This window comes from Podarcis muralis, chromosome 11 (assembly GCF_964188315.1).
Source record: "Podarcis muralis chromosome 11, rPodMur119.hap1.1, whole genome shotgun sequence".
In the NCBI taxonomy this organism is placed as follows: domain Eukaryota; kingdom Metazoa; phylum Chordata; class Lepidosauria; order Squamata; family Lacertidae; genus Podarcis; species Podarcis muralis.
The window spans coordinates 38,926,997-38,947,978 of NC_135665.1; the positions used below are offsets into that span (position 1 = coordinate 38,926,997).

At 39.8% G+C, this 20,982-nt stretch overlaps 2 protein-coding genes across 3 annotated transcripts in view; both read right to left on the reverse strand.

The window, feature by feature from the left end:
• DMGDH (dimethylglycine dehydrogenase) overlaps positions 1-20,982 on the reverse strand; it is a 249,919-nt gene that overhangs the window by 70,876 nt on the left and 158,061 nt on the right. The gene's annotated exons all lie outside the window — the stretch shown is intronic.
• Positions 1-20,982, reverse strand: part of LHFPL2 (LHFPL tetraspan subfamily member 2) — a 106,183-nt gene that overhangs the window by 61,886 nt on the left and 23,315 nt on the right. Inside the window, exon 2 of one of the 2 annotated variants that reach the window (XM_077936313.1) lies at positions 2,316-2,372. The exons of the other annotated variant lie outside the window; for it this stretch is intronic. The gene's annotated coding sequence lies outside the window, so the exon portion shown is untranslated. The remainder of the gene's footprint in view (positions 1-2,315; positions 2,373-20,982) is intronic. 2 annotated transcript variants of the gene reach the window in all.

The following is a 20,982-nucleotide window of genomic DNA, read 5'->3' on the forward strand; positions in this document are numbered from 1 at the left end:
ACACTCTTGCCTATCTAGTGGCTATACATCATACCATACTTTTAAAAAGCAAACGAACAAAACAAACTAGTTAGGATTATTGCACCTTTGTTTTCTTGAATATTATTTCTAAATGTGTTTGACTTTTATATTTTTCACATTACAATTAAATATAGACTTTTTAATTTTAAAAAGTGAGCATTTTTTTTAAAAAAAACCTTCCACCCCCAAAAATATAGTATTTGTCCATTTATTATCACTCAAGTAATATTCGTGGTTCTGGCTACATAGTGAACTTTAATTTTGTTTTTGTTTTGTTTTTTTAAAGAAAGCTACACTGATTTATTGCTGGTAATTAAGCAGTAATTTTCTGCTGGATGCAAGATGCTGATCTCATCTCACACAACACAGCTTGAAATATACTCGGGAGAGACTAGGGTGCTTAAAATATTAGAGTTATAGCCTACAAAAATTGGATAAAGTCCAGTAATGAGATCACCCCTGTTCTGCATTGCTTAGGTCACTCCTTTCCAAATATTGAAATGTTTGTTCTTGAAACATGAGATACGTGGGTTTTTAAAAATATATGTTTTCAAAGAACAGTAAGAATAAGAAACAAGAAATCAACAAACTCCTCTACTGAAATAATAATAAAATGCACACCAGAGGAGGGGAAACAAATAAACAAGTTACAAAAGCCATTATTATGATTTTCCTTCAAAAGAAGAATGTGACTCTAAGCACACCCACTTTGAAGTAACTGGCATTGAAATTAATGTAGTTTACTTCCAAGTAAACATGCGTGGGATCAGAGTGCTAATGTTTTACATTTCTCACTTCCATTTTCAAACAACAATATTGCCAAAAACCCTTCAAATCTTCTAATAATGTTATAAAGACATTGTAATATTAAACAGTCACTTGCTTTCAGGTAATTGTCACTGTGTTCTTTTAGCATTCCATTTCCCTCAGAAAGCATTCCTCCCACCACCACCAAATGCTGAGCAATTTAGGATTACATTTCACCAGATGAAGTAGGCTGTGGTGCATAAAATCTTATGTCATAATAAATTTTTAGGTCACTTCCAGACTTGCAGTGTTTTGTGGGAGAGACTCAGTCACTTCCTGGCAAATTTAAGTTGTGCAATTGAAGTGGATTTGGGACTCACTTCCCCCCAAAAACGAACCTGATATTTTAGAGGTGGGAAAGAGACAGGAAAATGCACTGGAAAGTGTGGAATAACAGTTGTTTAACACAATGTTGTATAGCCTCACCACAAACCAATTCAGATGGATGCTCAAATAAACAGATTGCTTGGAAGAGACGTTAGTATAAAGGCATCGCAAGACTCTTTGTTTGAAATGGGACAAATTGAAGCAAGAAAGTGCTGAAATTGAACCATTTTTCTTAAATACAGCTAATAAAATTGCTACTGATTTCTCAGAATAATAAAAGAGGGAAAGGGGAGATAACTTAAAATGGAATCCTGGCATATGTGTTTCCAGGGCCAGTATGGTGCGTAAGTCAAGGAGTGTCAGAATACAACTGGGAAGACCCAGCTTCAAATAACCATTCAGACTTGAAGGTCATTGGATGATCTTGAACCAGCCAATATCTCATAGTCTGAACCTAATTCACAAGGTTGTTGTGAGGATAAAATGGGGGGTGGGGAGAACCCAAAATGTTGCCCTGAATGCTCTTGGAGGAAAAACAGAATAAAAATGTAATTAAAAAAAACAAAACAATCAATGATGCAGCCAGGCAAAACAAGCAACCTATCTAGGTAAATACCTTTTCAAGTAGAGATGAACACCACCCTGCAAATTCATCATTAAAAGTATAGTAAAAGAGAAGGGTTAGGACAATTGTCAAGAGGAAGAACAACCTCTGCGAAGACCATCCTCAATCTTTTCTGCTGTGTAGAAAACTTCTGAAAGCTTGCCTGGTCAAGCAACTTCAAACTTCACATTTGGATACAAAGTGTTTCAATTCGAATTTTTAAAAATGAACCTAAAACAGAAGAAGAGCCTGCTGGATCAGACCAACAGCCCATCTCGTCCAGCATCTTGTTCTCTCAATGGCTGAACAAGTTGCATATGTCAAGCACAAGAACTCCCCCCCCCCCCCAGGCTACCAGCACCTGGTAATGGAATGTAGTGGGCAGCTTTCGGTAAAGAAATGTTACGTTCACCATAAGACTTCTATAATGCAAATGTTATCAGTCTAATTTCTACTGCTATCACATAATCTGATGGATTGTTCCTCATTACATCATCCCCCAAGTTACATGCAGAGCTATTCAGCACATGAAAAAAGTACCCTCCAATTTACTCACCTGTTTTGTATTTCATTTCTTTGAAACTTTGCATCCCTTCATAAATGCAGGATATACCTGGGGAAATAATTTAGATGCAATGTAAAAATATAGGTATAGCAGTTAAGAAATCACTCAGCATTTCACAGTGCATGCTCCAAATTTTAAAACATTTCATTAGCAGAACCTGTTTACTTCACTGAAAAATTAACATTCTGGATATTTCACAGCATGTATGATAACTTAACACATGAAGTGCTAAACTTATTTCTTCCTTTTGAAGTATTTGATATCAGTAATGAGATTTTCCAGATGGCTTACATACAGTTAAGATTTAACAGCCAACTCCTAAGCACAAGATCAATCTTAAGAATCCAAGTTGTGCTGTAAGATCACAATGGTTGATTGTACCCATAGTCATGGGGTGTAAAGGAAGGAGCAGCACCAGCTGACACACAGTGGTGTTGGCCCAGAACTATATTTTCTCTGTTAATTCATGTACCGCAAATACTATTGGGCAGTATTCTTTTAAATAAGGGGAATTACTTGTGCAACAGGACTTTCCACCCTTTCCTCTTCTCTCTATCCACAGATCTAATCTGGAGAGTTGGGAGAACCTCTGTGACAGATGCTGGCATGCACCTGGAAGGAGTGTATGGTGGTGGTGATGGGAAGAGAGTCCCATTGCCAAAGTGGAAGTAGCTTAATTACACAAGGAATTACTTAGGACTATGCTGAAGGCAACTGATGTATTTCTTCTAATAGTGATGGCTGCTGAAGGCTATTTTAATATCAATATACACATATAAAAGGAAAATACAAACTGTTCTTTGGTTAGACTAAAAATGCATAGGACTGTGGGTTTAGACTATCAACAATGTAGAGCTATCTTCTTCCTCTATTATTATTGTTTTAAAAAATGAAAGTAAGCAAGTGATACGGAACTGAAAGGTAGACACCTTTGTCCGTTTCCTTAACAAATGCCTCCTTTGCTTTCACACTCTGCGCTGCAGTTTGTTTTGCTTCCTACCTCTTACAAAATAAATGAGTTCTGTTGTTATGACGCAGCAATCTACATTACAAAACAAGCAAGGAAATCCCACACACCAGACAAAAGTTTACATTAAATAAGCACCCGTTTGCATGGGCAAATCATTTCACAACTCAGCATATGCCCCATATTGTATTCAGGGGAACAAAAGCAACCCTCAGCTTCCATGTTTATAGGAAACATCTGTCTGAAATTTTTACCTATGTACCTCAGACTAAACATATTCTTTTCAACTACCAGGAGATATGGCAAGGCAACTGGTGTACTTACTTAACAAACAAGGAAATAGCACTGAACTTTCTGTAACCTTTGCAGAACAAAGCAACAATGAAAAATATTATAAAAAGCAATGTAGCAAACACTGACTTTAAAGAGGCTAATTTGAAAACGCAGTATGAAAGTATTTCATATACAGCATGAGATTTACAGAGAAGTGCAGCAAAAGCTAGAGGCAGCTAAATACTATGTCAATACTATGTCAATCACTACTTAAGCTCTCAGTTAAGTCACCAGGAGATTCAAACCAGGGACCAGTGCCAGTGGAACAGCTTTCTGGCAGAGGAAGCTATTGGTCTGGTCTTTCCTGCTCTACAGCCCAGCCCAAATAATGGTAATTATACTGCAGTTCATCAGTGTAGCTGGAACAGCTGGGGAGCTAAGAAGGGTATAGATGTCCTTAGAGAATTGCTTCCTTCAGCTTTGTTCCTTAGTCTAAGGAACCTGTCACGTAGCAGACGCTTAGCAGATTCCTGTGCATCCCTTTTCCTGAACCTTTTGGACCCCATGAGGCTGCCAGAAGACATAACCCAACCTAGTTCTGGGCAGATCCACAGAATGCAGTTAAAGCATATTCAACGCACACTTTAAAGCACATGGTTCCTTCCAAAGAATTATGGGAACTGTCTTCCCTTATACTTCTGAAAATTGCATTAGGCAAGACCATTGGCTAGACTGTCAACATTCAATAAGATCATCTGTTCTTTTATTGGGATATTTGAAGCTTGGGTTTTAGATCACTAAGTACAAGTTGGAGGTATTAAGTCTCACACTGGCCGACTGCCTCAGATATACACCTTCATATCCATGAGAGAACAGAAAAATGGCTAACCTTTAACCACACCAATGTGGCAGTTTTAAATTACATTCAGCTTCTATCATAGCTTCAGTATATACAGCGGGCTGTTTTTTAAAAAGAATCAATGTTTAAATATATTGGGTACATATTTTAAGAAGAGCCAGGCCTGTTTAAACACTGAGATGCATGGGACTTAACTCTGGGTGTGTGCTAATTTATTTTTTCCTCTAACTGACCAAGAACTATTATACTTCAAGAGTCAACTCAGATCTCAAGAACAAAAGAAAAATTGAGTTATTGTGAAAAACTGAAGGCCTTTCATACATGATGTTATGACTAGATTTAACAAACTAAAGCAGTGTGCTCTGTTTTACCCCTTTGGCATTTCTGCCTCTAGAGAACTGCCCTTGATTTTCATAGCCCTCTGAACAGGGAGATCCACCGCTCACCCAAACAGTTTTTCAAAACAAAACTTGCAAAAATGGTTGCTCTCCAATGCCATGAAGAGAAATTGGAGATGGTTTTTGCCACTGTTTTGAAGGAGTTAACATTGCACTCATTTTTGTAGATGGAGAAATATCCAACCGCAAGGAAAGTGGGAATGTTAACTGTGGTTTAGAGTTCACCACAAAGAACCTTTTCTTTGCTTTTTTAATGTGTTTTTTGTCATTCTAGGATCACACTAGAGCAGAGTGTTTAAATGTTGCTACAGTCTATTCAGTATTTTCATAAAAAATTACAGTCTGTTCTTCTTGTAATAAAACAAACAGAATCTTTATAGTTTCATTGGCTCTTTGTCATCAGCTTTAGAAAGGTGGTGAAGATAAATGCCCTTATTCAATAGCTGAGGCAGAGCACTCTGCCAAGCTAAATCTTATTCTCTGAAATGGATTTGTTTGGCCATTTTATCTAGTTAAGACGATGCTGTATAAATGACTAACAGGCTACATGAAGTACTCCAGATGAGGACATGCTATTTTCCTCAGTTTTATTCTTCTCCTATTATTCTATTCTATTGTTTCAGAAAGACTGATAGTTTATAAAAGAATAGTCATCACATATGCACACAATCCGAATGCATATACATGACAAAGGAGGAGAAAAACAGCCTGTTTTGCATTTTGTATTATCTTGGCAAGTTTGTCTTCAAAAACAAGATTTACTAGGTACCTGTAATCTTAACTAGGTACTCATAGCTTGTAGGCTAATTCTACAAGCTCACAAGCTTGTGTCTTTTTTATGAAGTACACCCTTATCTGTGAATACCAGTTGTTGCTACAAACCATAGGAGGGGAATGTGCTGTGGTGCTCAGTTCCTTCTTGTGGGTTTCGCACAGGTATCTGGTTGGACACTGTGAGAACAGGATGCTGGACTAGATGGGACGCTGGCTTTATGTTCTTATCCAGCTGAGAACTCAGTGCGATTACCCAACTCTTATAGAATCAAATGGAAGCTGCATATCTAGGCCTGCCATTTGGGCCATGTGGATTCAACTGTTTTGTTTTCCAAGTTCAAGCTTTCTGCATTCCCATATTAAAGGTGAAATGCACCATTATATATCTCGGAGTTATTGCAGAATGTTAAGTCATGTGCAAGTATCACCGCAGTGTTAAAACATGACTTTTCCCTATGGGAACATGAGCTCTCTTTTTTTAAAAAAGGAAATTCCGAAGGGCCCCCACACCATGTAGGAAGTTACCCTTGGCTTCCTGGAATTTTCTGCTGAAACTCAAAAGGGGATGTTTTCCTGACCCTAAAATCTTTCTAAAACTAATGAAAGTACTGTTTTTGATTCTCTGAATTCTTCCTCTTTGTGCATTGCCTGTAGGAAGTAAAAGTAGTTATTGGCTTATTTACAACTTATCTCAAACACTGTCAGGTTAGGCATGATAATTTAGAAGCACTTGCAAACTTCAGAAGGCCTGCTTCTCAAGTAACAACTGCAAATATCAATAAACCACTCTCTTCCTTCCATGTGGTCAAGAGGATAAGTTTAGAAGAATTTAGTTTTGCTTTCCATGAAGCCTGGATTGCATACAATTCAGATACTGTAGTTTAAAACGAACTCTGGTTGGTTAAACAAGCAGCTTGTTTGGAAACTGACCAGAGTTTGTTTTACACCATGATCTCTGGTTTATCCATTTATCTAAACAATGGAAAGTTAAATGAAACATGGTCAAAGTCCTCATTCCTCCCATGGCAGAAGAAGGTATGGAACACACATGAACCAAGACTCATGTGCACAAAGCATACAACGATGTTGCTTTTGAATTAATTACCCACCCTTCACTTAAAACTTTCCATATTTGCTACCTGCTTGGGCCACTAAATATGTAGATTTATCAAGCACCTGACTGAATGGCTGCATTGAATTTGAGGGTTCAGGTTGCAGGCATGTGTGAGGTGGCATTTTAGAATTTACACCCTTGTAAAAACCTTCCCTGCAAGTAACCTGCAGCACTTTAGGAAGGAACAATTTTACTAGCCTGAGCCTTACTCTGCTATCTTCTCCATGTAGGCAAAGCAAAACAACATTCAAATACTGATTCCAAACCTGCAGTCTGCCCTATATACTGTATTCTTCACTGGTTTCATCTGACCACCCCAGATGAAAAGGCAAGTGGATATTAAAAAGTCTGTTATAACTGTTCAACTATTTATATGCATACTTCATTTATTTTTCATATTTAAATCCCTGCCTTAGTTATGTTCTATGTTATTCTCCCAACAACCATGTATGACCAGTTGGTTTTAAACAACATAAAGAGCCCAGGATAACCAAAAGTGCTTTACTTAAAGCCAACCAAGGATCAAACCTAGGTCTCCACAGGCCTAGCCTAACAACCAACTCCAGATGTTAATGGACTACAACTTCCATCATCCCTGACAACTGGTCATGCTGGCTGAGAGCCCAGATGGAAGCTAGAGTCCAACACATCTGAGGACACCATTTTGGCTATCTGTTCTCTAACTGTTACAGCACACTGGATGTGGGCTGGAGTGCATTACCTCCCATATGATTTTTGCATATGTTTGCCTGAAACAAAGGCCTCTTTTCTGCAGAAGCTACAGTTTTCTGCAGAAGAATCAGCAAATTTGTTAAGATTCACTGCGGAACAGGCTTTTTGCTTCTGGCACCATTAACAGGAGCACTCCACAATGCAATTGTGTTTTGCAGTTCCCATATACTATTGGTATTACTTTTTATACACACACAGAGAGAGAAAGAGAGAATTGTGAATATGCCAATTAAATACAGACTGTTGAATCCAACTAAAAAAATTAAGAAGCTTCTAGTCTGTCAATCAGGATATACAATACTGAGTGAGGTGGCCTGATTGACAGCAGCCCACCTGAATTTCAGACAGAAGTCATTCCTGTTCCTTTCTGGTTGGGCACAGAGAGGTGGTGGGAGGCACCAGCTCGAGAACCCCCAAGGAAAGAAGGCTCAGAGCCAAGAGACTGGTGCTGGGACAACAGTGAGTGGTCAAAGGGAGAAGGGGGCAGACTGGGAAGAGAAAGTGTCAGAAACTCAAGAGGTAACAGGGTTTGGTGAGCAGGAGAAGGTTGTGGCAGAGTGCAGAAGCAGGAGGGAGGGTCAAGGGGCTGAATGTGGAGGCAGGCAGTTGAAGAAGCCAGGGAATTTCCCCCTCTTGCTGTGACCAGCTCTCCTCCCCCCTGGTCTTCCAAAATATGCAGAGAAATGAAGAAGGTGGAACAAAGAGAGGCAAGATGCCAGAGCCTTAGGCTGCTAAGGAAGTAACTGGGGGAGAAGCCATGGGCATAGCCAAGGGGGGGGAGGGGACAGCTGTCCCCCATCAATAAAAATCAGTACAAATCTGAAATTCTGCCCCCTCTAACAATAGCCTGCCTCCCCCAACAAAAACCCTAACTACACCCATGAGGGAAATCTTAGAGAGAAGTGGGAAGGTGGGGACCTTCATCCCTAGCAACTGCCTCCTTGGTGCAAGACCTTCTGGGAAGAGTTGCTGGGTTCACTAGGCCTGCCTCTTTATTTTTTGAATAAAGAGTTAACTTCACTGACACCAGGTTTTTTTTATGGCTGACCTACTCCTGACACTGGCTCCTGACAGCTGGAGATGCCAAAGACTGAACCTGAGACCTATTGCTCTCTACAGACCTTTTGTTATCTGCAGAGGTTTCTGAGAACAAAGGGTTTCTTTTTTGGCAGCCAATTCCCCCTTCCGGCCAGCTGCCCCCAAGCATTATCTACCCAACTCTTCTAGGCCCCCAACCCCTGAAGCAGCTTTTGGAGACAAAAAGGAAAAAAATGAGTCAAGCTCTGAGTACTCTGGATCCAACCCATTTAAAAATGCAACAAAATAAATCTATAAAGCGCAAAGAGAAAAATTGAAAACAGTGAGAGGCAATCTAAAAGCCAAGCTTCCAAGGCCCGATAGAATGAAAGTGCCTTCTTCTGCCTTTGAAAAATAGCAAGAGAAGATGACAGGTAGACAGATCTCTCAGTGAACAGCATTCCCAGAGAACAGCATTCCAAAATGTTGTGGCTTCAACTTAAGGAGTTTCACTCCTATTAAATATTAACCCAGCCTTCCCTCACCTGGCACCATCCATACATTGTTAAGACTACAACCCCCATCATTCTTGAACACTGGCCATGCTGTCTGGGGCTGACAAGAGTTCTAGTCCGAAACATCTGGAGAAGGATCAGGTTAGGGAAGACGGTACTAACCTAAAGTCCAAAAAGGACAGAAACCCAAAAAAGCAGATTTTCATTAGCAGATCTTGATCCTAGGAATAGGGATGGAACACAATGAGAGGAAAAATTCCTTTGAGCTAATGGGACCTATTTTGGACAGTGGTGGACAGTAATGACTAACCTGTGGCCCTCCAAATATTGCTGGGCTACACTGGTTATCTTTGGCCATTGGCCAAACTGGGGTGGGCGCTGATGGGACTTATAGACCAACAATGAGCTAGAGAGCCAGAGTCCTGAAATGGGTCTAGAAACACATTAGCAACCAGTGCTGAACTAGTCTAATACTGGTCCCAGATTCTTGATGAAGGAAGATTCTACAACATGTAGATTGGACGAGAAAAAGAAAAACAGCTAGGTGTCAACACCATACTGAAAGCATCAAACCCAACGACTCCAGATGATTTCACCCAGAAAAATTCCTGCAGATGTTAAATAGTACAGGAGACAAAACTGAACCTTGTGGAACCCCACAAGGTAATTTCCATGGAGAGCAACAGTGCCAGTACCACCTTCTGGAACTCCGTGGAAGAAGTTGGGGAAAGAGGGTCACTTGGTAACAGTATACTAAAAAGAAATAATGCACAACAAATAAGTAATATACTCTACAAAATTCATCACACATAATTCCAGTACTGCTCTAAAACATGCTTATTCTATCACTCTTTAAAATCTAGCTTTTGGTGGTGGTGGTGGAGGGGGGGGGGAGACAGACAGACAGACATAGATGGAGATATACATTCTCCCAGTTTAAGAAGTTTCAAATTATACCACCACCCCATGCTGAAAATAAGACTGCTGGTTGTTCATGCCCAATTAAACATACATTCAGAACAGCAGGGCCTCCAATCAAAACTAGTATATATCTAAACATAGCCTGGGTTCATACTATCTGAAGGACCATATCTCTCTGTATGAGCATGATATCTTCTGAGAGGGTAGATTTTCTCTCAGTCCTGCCACCTTCACAGGCATGGACACAAGAGAGGACCTTTTGGGTAGCTGTTCTCTGTTCTCAGATTGTGAAGCTCCTCTTCCACAAGAGGCTAGGTTGGCTTTCTCTCTGCTTTCCATCCACTGGCAGACAAATACTTTTTTTGTTGTTCCACCAGGTCTTTGGCCAGTAACTGTTGTTGTGCTAGGATCTTCTGAGAATGGGTGTTGTACTTTTGTGTGTGTGTGTGTGTGTGTGTGTGTGTGTGCACTTCAAATAGTTTTCTAGTGCTACTTACTTTTAAAAATATTTATAGTGCAGAACCACTTTGGCTTCTGCACTGGGAGAAAGGCAAGATAGAAATTTTGTATATAATTAGCAACCCCTCATCATTAATAGTATACTGTATTCAACTGCTTTATTTTCACCTTTCCTTTCAGCTGCTACTATGACGCTAAAATACTAAATGAAACTCAGTATCTACAGTAGAGTCCCAAGGGCTATTCTCTGTTCTGTAGCAAGGCCTGCCTGGAGTCTCTCTCAGAACATCTGGAGTTGACAGTTTTTGAATTTGTCTGGCTAAACAAAGGATCCCCCTTTCTTCCTTGCCAATAGAAGGAAGGATTTAATGCACCACCGGGAACCAGAAGTCTGAAACTCAATCCAACATTTTCATAAAATGATTCACAGACATTAGTTTTCAAGGCAGAATATGAGAACTCCTTAAAGAAACCATGAACTGAATAAAGGTGGATTCATTCAACTATGTCCTTCCCCAAACTGACATTTTACAGGCATTTCATGATGGTTATCCATGAGCTATCTGATCTTGGGTAAACCTGAATTTGGCAGCCTTCATTCCAACACACCTGAAACTAACTGGAAGACTAGGTTACAAAGAGCCATCAATTACAAGGCAACTGAATTAAGTCAGTTCATAAAGGAAAACTGGTCTGGATTAGTTCTATATATCTTTCCTTAATCTGTATTAGCTCTGTTCAGAGAAAATAAAAAACAGAATAGCATACAGAGAGGTCTGTGCACAAACGAGTACTTTTCACAAGCTGCTTTAACATGCCTTTTGAAGTTATTGTTGCAGCTGGTGTGCCCTGAGATCTGAGTCCTCTGGGCAGTTAAGTGATAAGTCTGAAGATAAGAGACAGAGGATCAAAAGAAATTGAGAAAGTAAGGGAAACTGGGAAAGTTGATGAGGCAGGAAAGACCAAAAGGGATCCAACTGTTGTAGAAAGTGGCCGAATAAAAATAAAATAAATCAGTCTCACACATGCATGCATGTCCTTTTACCGAACATTCTGCTAGTCTTATGCAAACACATGAATGCCATATTTTAAATGTTTGCTGGCCACAACGATGCATAGGTCCATTTTTTGTTTTTGAACTAAGATGGTTAACTCAGTTACTTACACCAATATATTTACTTACAGTTTTATTAACCAACTACTAGCCGTACTTAAGAGTGTACTACCCCCCCCCAATCAATGTTAGAAGGGCACTTGTTTAATTAACAAAATCTCAAGGGATGCATAGCCAATCTGTCAGTCTGAGTTTCAAGTGTAGATTTCCAAATTAAGTCTGCAGTCTTTTGTAGCAGGCTTGTTTCTTGGTTAAATAATCCAGTATGCAACAACCAAAGCCATGTAAAATAGTAGTTTATTGTTCATAGTATCAATTCTATCTAAATGGGTATTTGGCTTCAGGATATATATTTATTCTCTCTCTCTCTCTCTCTCTCTCTCTCTCTCTCTCTCTCACACACACACACACACACTTGCTACTTGCCAGTTGGGAAAGAAGCAAAATCAAGGAGTGGCCCAAACATAGTCATGTTCATTAATTTCCAGTAGGTCTACTCTGAGCAAACTTAGTTGAACAGCACCCACCTAGTTTATGGGACGCAGGTGGCGCTGTGGGTTAAACCACAGAGCCTAGAGCTTGTCGATCAGAAGGTTGGTGGTTTGAATCCCTGTGACGGGCCGTTGTTTGGTCCCAGCTCCTGCCAACCTAGCAGTTCGAAAGCACGAAGTGCAAGTATATAAATAGGTACCGCTTGGGTGGAAAGGTGAACGGCGTTTCTGTGCGCTGCTCTGGTTCACCAGAAGCAGCTTAGTCATGCTGGCCACATGACACGGAAGCTGTACGCCGGCTCCCTCGGCCAATAAAGTGAGATGAGCACCGCAACCCCAGAGTCGTCCATGACTGGACCTAATGGTCCGGGGTCCCTTTACCTTTTTAGTTACACTTGCTTGGGGGGGAGGGGGAACCTATAATACTATAAATGGTAATAAATTTATTTAAATGTAACATGTGTTACAACTTTGTTGTGAGAAACGTATCTGAATAGATAGTACTTTGAAAAATAATATTAAGCAAATTTTTACTGACTTGAATAAGTAACCCACAAGAAAAAGTTCAAAATCACAGAAACCAATGAAGGAATGGAAAAATACCTTTAACCGCCTCCAGTTTATACTACTTAGCACTTTTATTAGATAAATTACCACCATTTAACTACCGCAGAAAACTCCCTAGAGGGAGACTAATCAAATATATCACACAGTGAAAACACACTTCCTTAGCTTAAGTATAAACAGCTTTTAAACTTCAGACACAAACCCCAATTTTGCAAAACAAACACATTACAGTATTCAACACAAAGGATATGTGCAATTTTCCTTGTTCAGCACAATGTTAATGGGATTTCCATTTCTTTCCTGTTTTAATTTTAAGAATGGGCTTTCTGATAAACCTTCCTTCTGCTGTTTCTATTCCTGTCCATGCTAAGAAAGGTCAAGGATTTGTTCTTGCTAAACAGTGGATGACAAAATGTTGTTCATAGTTTGAACGTTGAACACAGGAGTTCCTGCACTGGGGTGATAGATATAAATTATCCAGCCAAAGGCAAGGTTATTTAAGCAGTGATCTTGTGCATAATTACATCCACATACACAGAAAATCAATGGGACATGTGTGTGTTGACGGAGTGCAGGACTGAAGGCCTAATGAGTAATGGTGTTTTAATACATCCTGGCTTTAAATGACTAGCCTTGGAGAATTTAGCTTCACCAAAAACATCACGAGATGGCTAGATATGTCTTAGAACCTTTTAAGCTGTAGGGAAATTACTTTTTAAACTTTTGCACCTGTAGGCTTCTGCATACCAACCATTAAAATTACTAAAAAAATTCCTTCCAGTAGCACCTTAAAGACCAACTAAGTTAGTTCTTGGTATGAGCTTTCGTGTGCATGCACACTTCTTCAGTTATCTGAAGAAGTGTGCATGCACACGAAAGCTCATACCAAGAACTAACTTAGTTGGTCTTTAAGGTGCTACTGGAAGGAATTTTTTTTGTTTTGACTATGGCAGACCAACACGGCTACCTATCTGTAATTAAAATTACTATTATACAAAATCAGCAACAACAACACAACAGTTTATCCACATTTAGCTACTGAGAAGATATACCTATTTGGGCAGGTTCACATGTTATGTTATAATTGTGCATACTCCATCTTCCTCTGCCCAGGTCCCCCTACATTGTGGCCAGTTATGCACTAGCATAAAATAGAATAAAGGAGGGCACATGTACAAATGCAAATTTATAAATAATTACTATAAATAGAAATACAGGACATCTCACCATAACCGGGGTGGGCGGTGGGGTGGGGATGGATAATGAGCAGACGGCCTGTGTGTCTACTGTATGGTTCTTTATTTTTAAACCAGATAGCCCCGTAACAAATTACTTGTCAAACAGAGCGGGGGAAGGGGAACCTTTTATGGCAGGCAGGCCAGATCCTTATCTTCCCCATCCCTGGAGTGTGTTCCATAGGGTGGGTGCCACTACAGTGGTACCTCGGGTTAAGTACTTAATTCATTACGGAGGTCCGTTCTTAACCTGAAACCGTTCTTAACCTGAAGCACCACTTTAGCTAATGGGGCCTCCTGCCACTGCCGGAGCACAATTTCTGTTCTCATCCTGAAGCAAAGTTCTTAATCCAAGGTACTATTTCTGGGTTAGCGGAGTCTGTAACCTGAAGCGTCTGTAACCTGAAGCATCTGTAACCCGAGGTACCACTGTACTGAGAAGGCCCTCTGCCTAGTTCCCTGATTCTTAGAAATAGCTATCATGGATCAGGTACAATAGTTTTTTGCTGCTTATCAAGGAAAGGAAAGCTTGCTTATCATATGATAATCATTTGAATGAACCATAATGTGTCAACAAGTTTATAAGGTCAGTTACACAAATATTTTAAGATGAAGTCTCAAGTATAGATAATCAACAAAGCCTAAACGCCTAGTAGTTCAGCCTATTATAAACTCCTTAACTTTGATCTCAAGCATCTGAGTTGCAGTTATGATCTACAAGAACTGCAAACTGAAGAGAACATTTTTACACACAAATATACATAATACACAAAGAGTCCCATTCTATAGACAGCTTTACTTTCACCATTGTCAACTGAAGTTTCTTTAGGCTTCAATTCAATGCTTACTTACCTGGGAGTAAGTCCCACTTAATTCAAGGGAACTTAATTCTGAATTGGAATGTATAGAATTGTATTTTTTGTTCTTCCTTTTAAGATAAAATTAATATATTTTAGATTCCCAATCTTTAGGGTAGTTTTAAAAAGCTCCCCCCCCCCCGCCCCAAGCAACATGGCTTTGGCCATAAATGCTTCTCCAGATGTTTCATTCTATTCAAATTGTTTCTGCCTTCGGCCCCAGAAATCTCCTCTAGTATTGTTTACGCAATTATTATTATTCTTACTACGCAATAACATTATGTATGAGCAAATGCCAGTTGTTTCAAAGTTGTTGTTGTTGTTGTTGTTGTTATTACTGTTGTTTAGTCGTTTAGTCGTGTCCGACTCTTCGTGACCCCATGGACCAGAGCACGCCAGGCACTCCTGTCTTCCACTGCTTCCCGCAGTGGAAGTAGACTATAAAAAAATACTTATTATGTAACCAAGTATCTTTTCTTAACTATTCTGCTGTACTTTTTCTACTGTTTTTCAATGAGAAAGAGAGAAGTAACTTTTTTGCAGGTTAGGTTGTATGTTCCTTTGGGGGTGGGAAGGAGGGAGCATAGGGAGCAAAAATTGAATTCTGTTTGTTTGGAAAATACAATATGCTCACTTTTGGCACACACACACTACTAGACTTATAAAAATCAAAATAAAAGCTTTAGTGAAAAGTTTGAACTGTTTCATTTATTGTAGTTTGCCTTTTCAAAAGAGTTCAGTACTACTCTGCACTCCCCCACCCCCCTGCTTTTTAGTGAGTAGCATTGAAAACTCCTTTCAGGATATGCAGATGTTTGGTGCCTTGAGTTTCTTCAGCAATCTACATTTTTCTTTTAGCTTCATTTGCATGATGGCAGTTAAGATGAGTGCTCTATTTTTGCCGCAGATAAAAATAATAATTTAAAAACTTAATTCCTGATCCTTTCCCCCTCCAAATCTGCCTTTAAGGCTTCAATAAACAGTAAATCCATTGTTCTACTTGTTTTATTCTACATGGCACTCAACTCCAAAGCATAAAACTGTACTGCATTGTCAGAGAACTCTGCTTTCCCCTCAGCCTGACTTACACACACACACTTTTCCTCTCTCCTAACCACAACTGTACAATCATTTCATAGGCCTACTGCCTATTAGAGGTTTTCAAACTGTATAAGGTGAAGCACATAAAATGGGTAGGTGGATAAAAATATTGTCCTATTAAACACTTCTTCAGCCCCCTCCTAAAGATGTATTTCTTATATATTTCTCCATCAGTTCTAGCTTTCTCTTAGATTTTTAAATCTTACATAAAAAAATGGCTTGGGGTGCACACAAATACGGTACTTTTTTCTCATTTGAATTTTTTTCCATTTTATTTATTTAATGCTTTTCATCATATCCATTCCACGGTGGTGTACAATAAAGATCAATTTTAAAACAACAGTTCCAGCATAACAGTTAAGAGAGTAGATAAAACTGCAGATTCAACCAGCCATCAATAAACTGCAAAGAAACTACCTGCATCAGCCTGAATTGACAACTAATATCCTGCAAATGCCAGAAAAAAACAGCCACGTCGGTGCCGAAATTAAGTGATTTTTTGTCAATCATACCTCAGGGAATTCCACAAGTGGGGTGACACCTCAAAGAAGGCATTTTCTCATGTGCCTACATAAGGTAAAAACGACTGCCAAACATAAAGTGTTGTCTTCCAAGACAAATACATGTACAGGTGTTGAGTCTTGTATGCAGTTATCCACATGACACCTATACAGACTTGGAAAATCTTTTGCATTACAAAGTAAGTTCACATCCACAGGCCATTCTTCAGTTTAAAGTGTGGGGCTTTGCACAAGTAAGTCTTTAGGGGCACCATTGTTGCTATTAAACCAGGCCTTAGTGTTAGGCTTATGAAATGAATACCTGTACTGTGCCGAAAAGTCCCACCCAAATATTGCTGTTTGACTGCACCTTGCAGGAGAGCCTTCAGCAGTGCATATAGAAAACTCTCAGTCCACTGCTTATTGAGTCAAATGTTTATGTGTCATGCAATGACAGGAAAGGATAATCTACAAAAAAAAATAAAAAATGAGTCAAATAAGGAATGCTTAACAGAACAAAGGATATTTACTCAGATCACAACTGAGAATTATGTTTATTCCTCTTGCTAGCCAGTCCAAGAAATAAGAAATGTCAAACATTGTGTTATTCACACTTTTAAAAAACCTTTTTTTTCTTTTCCCCAACAAAGCCCACTGTGTTTCATCAGCTTTTCAGGATGCAAGTTTTATGCACTGTTAATAAGGAAATGAATTACTAGAGTGCTTAATGGCTGATAAAAAGAAGCTATTGTCTGAAGAAGAGGAAAAAAAGAAGCTGTTTATGAAGTTGCAGGTCTCATGCTTTATAAACAAATGTTTTAATGGAACAGTCAGTGTTCTGGGTGACTTCAACGTGGTTGTCACAGCCCACCCTCAGCTGCCTGTAACTCTCATGAGACTAAACTAAAAAAAGGGGGGGAAATGTATTGAGTTGGGGCTCTTGGATGTGATACATGCATGTGAGGCCCAGGGGTCAAATGTGTCCCTCTAGGCATTTCTATACAGGCCACAGGGCTCTCCTGAGGCAATACTTTCTCTCACCAGGTCACACAATTCAACTAGTCCTCCTCTGCAACCTTCTCAAGTGCTTCTGTCCAAGTGGAATGTGACACTGAACTATGATAATGCCTCTTGCTTGCCTAAATTCTATAGCTGGAATGTAGCCTACTGACTGTTGTTGCACCTACTTTTTGCCTCTGGCTCCAACCCACCACTAGCATGCAGCTCCCAAAAGCAGCATACAAGAAAACTCTTAACTACTCTACAAATACCCTGCAAATTATCCTAAATGCTGCAGAATCATGCAGAAATGTTCCATCTGTGCAAGCACATTGACTTACCAGACAGAACAATCTCCCCTCCTGGCCACTTTTCTGGAAGTTTTCCCACTCCACCCCTGAGCCCATGTTGGTGGGGGTGGGGGAGAACACTGGGATGTCCCACTGTACAAGAGGAAGCCCTTGCACAAGGCATCTGCTGATGGGGTTCATTAGGTGAATCCCACCATATACCTTTAATCAGTGCTTTTTTTCTTTAAAAAAAATGTTTAGAGCTACTCTCATTTTGACTCAAGAAAACCACCACTTTATAGTTCAAATCATGGAAAATAAATAAGGTATTTGGTCCATTGACCAAAGTACAAAAATTCACAAAATGTTTAGTGGTATGTGTACCCCTGCATACCCCACCCCACCCTGGAAAAAGCACTGCTTTTAATGCACAATATTTTCCTCAAAGAATTCAGGGCACTGAAGTTTGTTAAGGGTTGCTGGGAACTGTAGCTATGTGGGAGGGAACTACAGTACCAAAAATTCTTTTGAAGCAAAGGATGTGCTTTAAAGGCATATACACATGAAGTAGCACATGAAGTACACTGCTTGAAGTAGCAGTGTGCCAGCCACCATGAGTGGTTCTTTCACAGCCTCAGCGGTTCTCTGAAGAACTACAGGGTGCCATAGCCACTAAGCACTACATTGCAGACCCAACACTTTACAATTAAGAGGCTGAAAGTAGACAGAGGAAGAGAAGGCACAACAGACAAGAAAGAAAAAGGGGGCCAGAGGGGAAGTCATGGTATCAACAGTGGAATGCAACAAGGTCATGTTCATAGTATACATTTAAAGCACTCTTGCACCACTTTAACAGTCATGGAGAATTCTGGGAACTGTAGTTTATTAAGAGTGTTAGAAATTACAGGGCTGTGGGGTCAGCACCCTTAACAAACTTCAATTCCTGGTATCTTTGGGGGAAGCCATGACTGCTAAGGAGTGCTTTAAATGTGTGGATGTTACCCATGCATAAATAGGTTGCATTTATGAGTGTGAGACAGAAGGCATAATAGCCAAATGCAATGTGCCATGAGTGGAAATGAAGTAGTAGTGATGAGGTAATGGCAAGAGAGGAGATACTGTCCTTTTTACAGTAAGAGGTTTTGTTTGTTTGCTGCTACTGACTAATAAAGCCACTTTTGGAAAACTCAAATACACATGTTCACTGTATTTCTGGGCTACAGCTAACTGTTCATCAGAATCATTTAAAATGGACTGACATTACATCATGATTATATCTGTTGCTTTAAGACTGTCCTTACAGTACAAAAGCCCATACTAAGTAAGAGTCATAAAACAATTATCTAAAGATAATTTTGGAAGGAACGTAGTTGTCTCCCACTGAAGCCAGTGTCTGGGATCAACAGTAGGATCAAATGCTGGTTTACTATCCTGGTTTGCAGGCCAACACAAAACATGGTTTTACTACTTCAGATGTAATGACAAAGTATGGTTTGCCCAAAATCAATAATTACTTATTAATTACTCTGAGTAATTGCATACTCTGAGTATGCAAGAGTATGCATGAACCAGAGGCTCCTTCCATACACCTGACTAACCATGGCTATTTCCTTTTAGACTGCATTAAGTGTCACATAACAAGAGTAAACAAGAAGAACAGAAATGCGGAACCAAAGGAGGAAAGAGTGTAATTAGCCAGCCTCAGAACAAACTAATACCATATTCTCCAAGCCGTTTATGTCCACAGAAAATAAACGGGCATAATATACAGCATTATTCCTGGCAATCCAGGGCAAAACGAAATCCCTCCCTAAAATGCCTTTCCCAAGTGAACCTTCTAGGACATTACCCTTGGAATTTTGCTTAAGCAACCTCTGCAAGTTGTGGATCACAAGTTTCAGTTCATATGCAAGAGTGTGAGGCATATGTTAAGTTTTTATGAAAAGGTATTGGTATTCATCAACCTGGTGCCCTCCAGCCTTATAGGAAGCTGCTGCAGGAGAAGGACTGCAAGCAACATCATGGGAAGGATGTTTCTAGGACTAAGGGGAAACTGTGAATTTCCCTTGTTATTTTTGCTACTGGATCCTGCATGCCATTTAACTAATCTTGTTATATTTATAGTACTGAATGTGGTTTGTGTATGTTGTTATATTTTTGTTTTGCCAGGTTATTATGATATTGTAGTTTTTGCTTGAAATGCACTCCTATTTCTTTGTTGTAATCCACTTTGAACACGACTTTTTTGTGGAACAGGAGCATACAAATAAAAGGAATGGATGAATGAATATTTTGGGATGCTACTGCAGGGACGCGGGTGGTGCTGTGGGTAAAACCTCAGCGCCTAGGACTTGCCGCTCCCGTCGTTCGGTCCCAGCGCCTGCCAACCTAGCAGTTTGAAAGCACCCCCGGGTGCAAGTAGATAAATAGGGACCGCTTACTAGCGGGAAGGTAAACGGCGTTCCGTGTGCTGCGCTGGCTCGCCAGATGCAGCTTGTCACACTGGCCACGTGACCCGGAAGTGTCTGCGGACAGCGCTGGCTCCCGGCCTATAGAGTGAGATGAGCGCACAACCCTAGAGTCTGGCAAGACTGGCCCGTACGCGCAGGGGTACCTTTACTGCTATTAGGTAAAGGTAAAGGTAAAGGACCCCTGGATGGTTAAGTCCGGTCAAAGGAGACTATGGGGTTGTGGCGCTCATCAACACCTGGAGGGCATCAAGTTGGCAAATGCTGGTTTTGAATAATCCTCCAACTTCATTGACTTCCAATATATATCTTTATCTTACCATTCTGGAAATGACACATAGTTTCCCCCAAAAAATTAAAAGAATGAAACAGTTATTCTGCAATCTTTCTCATAAACCTAAGTCTTACAAGTCTTCTGAGAAGACATCACTATGATTGTTTTCATAATTCAGCTGACTCCCAACAAATTTTGCATAGTCTTTTTAATTACTAGAGCTACTTCGTTTAAATCAATTCTAAAGGCACAAACTGGACAATAGTAAACACACACCCCTTGCCCTTTCAGAAGGAACTCTTATATCTGTCATTTTCACAGCAGGAGAACAAAACCAGCCACTTCACAGATAAATAGTTCACACAAACCCTCTATTGCCAATGGTAATTTTGCTGTGTTGGGTCACTATTCTTTTTTGCTTAGCATAGGCAAATTTCCCATGCTGAACAAGTGGATCAAATTTTGCTTTCTTGTTACTAAACTCTTTTGAGCTACTGACAGCAGCTATAATTATTTGCCTGAAATATACAAACAGAACCATGTTCTTTACAGATCTGAAGCTTCTATGGGGAATAAAAAGCTTAAACAACATTCTTCAGATTGCTTTACAATCTTTATCATCAGGATTCTCAATGCCACTTACACTGCTCAAATCCTTCAGAGACAACAATGCATGCAAGCCATATTTTGTTTACATTTTAAAGTTGGGAATGAACAAGTAGACAAAGAGACT